Genomic DNA, 3909 nt, shown 5'->3' with positions numbered 1-3909 from the left:
AGATCTGAAATACTTTAAGAAGTCAATGATCTGGAATTTTCTTTATCAACATCTTTCCTATTGCCTATAAGTCATCCTGTCATTCTAAAAAGGCATGCATTCATAAGTTATTTATCAAGTGTTTTGAGTAACACATAGTTTGCACATCAAAAAGGTATGTGAAAAGCACACAGCAGGTATGCAGTCCACTTGCCCGGCTGGCTCACATGTTAATAGAGGAAACCCAAAAGGCTATAATACAGTATGTTTTTTCCTCCAAAAAAGTCAAATTTATTATTTCACATCAACATTATGGAAGTTAAAGAGAACAATCAAGTTGTTTCATGGACTGGCAGGTGACTTATTAATTCCCTTTCATTTCCAAACCTCATCAGTCACTATGTTCGTGAGGCAAATCAGTCAAATACTTGAAATCTAGATGAATTTTAAGATCTTCAATCTGTCCTGTTGAATATTCACAGTATTGACATAAATAAATCCCTTCAGATAAATGTTTGCAATATTCTAGCATACTTGAGAAGCCTTTCCCACAGTCATCACAAACATAGGGGAAAATTTTACTGTGTTCAGTAGCAACATGTCTCTTACCATTTGTATGAAGTCTACTCCAAAGTTTCTACATTTGTCAAATGTGATTTTGCTTAAGAGGCTATACTGTCCACGTTCTCCATTGTTATACTTACCACTTAACTCTATTAATTTACATGCATGCTCATTTCCCACATGGCTGTGCAAGTCTTCTGGATCACTCATTTCACATTCACAGAACTGACACAAATATTGTTCACCACAGCTGCTCCTGGAAATGTAGGTAGAGTTCACTGCTTGAGGAGAACTGTATGTCATATTGCTCACACCAATAAAGGTGATCACTAAAATGGGTGTCTGCAATGCGCTGGCTGAAGTTCTCAAAAATTACTGTCTATCATCACAGTATTTATAAATGTAGGATCCTCTTCATGCAGTTTGGCATGTTCTATCAGAAGCATGCTGGTAGAGAAACTCTCTTTGCATACTAGACACACGTTTGAACCAGTACACCTGTGCTTCAAGATCATACGCCTGCTTTAAATCAGAATAATATTTTCTGTTGAACTCACAAAGTTCACATTTATAGAGGCCACTGTTGCTAGCTCTCAGTTAAGGCCATTTCTGCTGAGCAGTCACATTCAAAGCTTGGCTCTTGTCAACAATTCTGCAAAGTTTTGCTGGTAGCTCTTCATCAGCCACCAGCTGATGGACTTGGAGACTCTCAGAGGAATGGTTTCCTGTCTCTATATCCCAGTCTTCAGAAATTGCATGCACTTCTGCGGCAATTGGAACATCTTCAGCAGTGTGAACTTTTACGGGGCTCTCTTCTTGGGTTTTTTGGTGGACTGATTCAGGGGAGTCACAGTCTTTCACCACAAATTTCAATATCAGATTTTTTCTGTAGGAAAGGCAGTGGGGTCTAGAATTTTAAGTACAGGACTGGGAACCAGGTAGTTTTAATTTCTGTTTCTGGCCTAGATTCCATCTGTAAATTTTGGCAATTCATTCGACGTCTCTGTATCAGAATCAAAGATTTTGTTGTCAAAATATTTTAAGTCTGGTTGTCTCACAGAACAAACACTGTAACAATGATCAGAAAAAATTCTTCAATCCATCTGCAATTTTGCTTATTCCAGAGGAATCTGAATAACGAGAAGGATGTAAAGTCTTCCTTTTCCTTTTTTTAGGATATTCATTCATATTTTTTTAATTTGGTGCAATTCTTAATACTGGAGTGAGGAGAATTACAGGGACGTTTTCATGGATGGTGAAATATGCCAGTCCCCAGGGCCGCCTGGCCAGGCCAGGCGCAGCTGCAAGGCAGTGGCCAAGATGCCCGAGCGCGGGTGGAGGGGCGGCGCCGCTCAGGTTGGCGTTTCACTGGGCCTTATAATACAGTATTTTAAAGAACATCAAGTTTCTTTTTTAGAACTTCTAGCATTTTCCAGCTAGGAAGAATTCAAGTCCTAAACAAATGCAAGGTAATAAAACAGACATCATACTGACTGAAAAACGTTGGTCTCAGAGAAAAAGAAGACTGTTCAAATCGTGTATGCACACATGTTTATGGAATCATGCTTATTGGGTACCTCAGGTAGGCTGGTCCATAAGACTTGATTTAAAGGTGGGGGTGGGGAAGACTGGGCTTCCCAGGTGGCACTAGTGGTAAAGAACCCACCTGCCAACGCAGGAGACATAAGAGACATGGATTTGATCCCTGGGTCAGGAAGATCCCCTGGAGGAGGGCATGGCAACCCACTCCAGTATTCCTGCCTGGAGAATGCCATGGACAGAGGAGCCCGGTAGGCTACAGTCTATAGGGTCGCAAAGAGACACGACTGAGCAACTTAGCATGCACACATGTGGGGAGGACTTACACATCTATATTATAGCTAATTGGTGCTGCAGGACACTGCTTTTTAAAATATTTTATTTTTTGGCTGCGCCAGGTCTTAGTTGCAGCATGTGAACTCTCTTAGCTGCGGCATGTGGGATCTAGTTCCCCGACCAGGAAGCAAACCCGGGGCCCCTGCATTGGGAATGTGGAGTCTCAGCCACTGGACCACCAGGGAAGTCTCACACAGGCCACTGCTTTTTAAAATATTTTGCTCGCCAGTGGCTTGGGATGAGGAAAGTGGGTGAGACACTGGAGATGGACACAAAGATGCGCACCTAGCGTGAGTAGTGAGATACGATCAGTTGAAGGAAAAGGTGGCAAACAAGGAAAAGCCAATGTTGGAAGAGGGCAAAGGAGCAGAAAAAGCTTTTTGGAAAGAAAGCAAAGAGACACCAAGAGTTAAAAACGGCAAGGAGAGATAGATATATTTTGGTAAAAATGTAGGGATGAATTAGTGGATATAGCTGTATGTATGTTGGGCTACACCCCACAGCTCTGCAAGTTTTGTAGTTGCCTAGCCTTGAGACTGAAAAAGAACCCAGAGATAGCGACAGAGACATCAATGGCTTAATAGATGGGAGGTCTTACATACCTCAAGCAGGTCCTGGAGAATCCACATGCAACAGACTGTGGGCAAGACACGGGAGCAGTCTTTGCTACCTGGATGGAAAAGAAGGCTACTATTTATAGAGAGAATTGACATCAGGTTGGCTCATCAGCTACCAGGGAAACCAGCAGCTGAGGCATGTCCCTCATCGCCCCTTGGGTTAATGACCATCACAAGAGTAGATATTGCCCTTTAATAAAGTAGCAGGTGGAGCCCTTCTGGCCTAAGGGGCAAGCACGTTTATGAGAACAGGGCACAGGTGGAGCAGGGACTGGTTAAACAGGGGGCTCAAAGAGCAAGAGAATAGCCATCTTGTGTGGCCCGATCATACACTCCTTCCCTACCTACCCTGAATAACCCTTACAGTCATAGGGGTCCTATGGGGGTTCTGATGACACACACAGCTGTTCTAGACTCCAAACACTGTTTTTTTTGCATTGCCTGAGGACTCAGGCAGGCCTTTTGTAATATCTTCCATCTGTTGTAACACACTGCAGATGACACAGGAACAATGGCTGTTATCACGCTCTATCACTGCTTTGCCCCCTTCTGCAGCTCAAGTCAGAAGCCGAAGGTATTCTTACTATTTTACCATTGCCACAGGTCCCCAGCCAAGCCCTCCTGAGTAACTGAACAAGTCCAATTCACAAACCTGCTCGTAAGTCCATGTCCCTGAAGCCTGTGTCTGTAATTGTTTAGGGGTGATGGGTTGGGTGTATGCTTGTCTTTTGTAGCTAACCCTGGTCCTTGTATTTTGTCTATATGAAGCCCACCCCTTACAATGAGATGAACCATGAGGATGGGGCTGCTACTTTTTAAGCTGGAAAAAGACTGAGGTTAACAGAATATCAATATAATGGAAGAGAAAGCTAGC

The 3909-nt window shown here is 43.0% G+C and overlaps 1 pseudogene; it reads right to left on the bottom strand.

Moving 5' to 3' along the window:
* Window positions 1–311: 311 nt before the first annotated feature.
* Window positions 312–1731, bottom strand: LOC133047070 (zinc finger protein 639-like; annotated as a pseudogene).
* Between the last annotated feature and the right edge of the window lie 2178 nt (window positions 1732–3909).

This window comes from Dama dama, chromosome 26, assembly GCF_033118175.1.
Source record: "Dama dama isolate Ldn47 chromosome 26, ASM3311817v1, whole genome shotgun sequence".
In the NCBI taxonomy this organism is placed as follows: domain Eukaryota; kingdom Metazoa; phylum Chordata; class Mammalia; order Artiodactyla; family Cervidae; genus Dama; species Dama dama.
The sequence above is the reverse complement of the archived record's forward strand: the minus strand, read 5'-3'. Positions and strand labels throughout refer to the sequence as shown.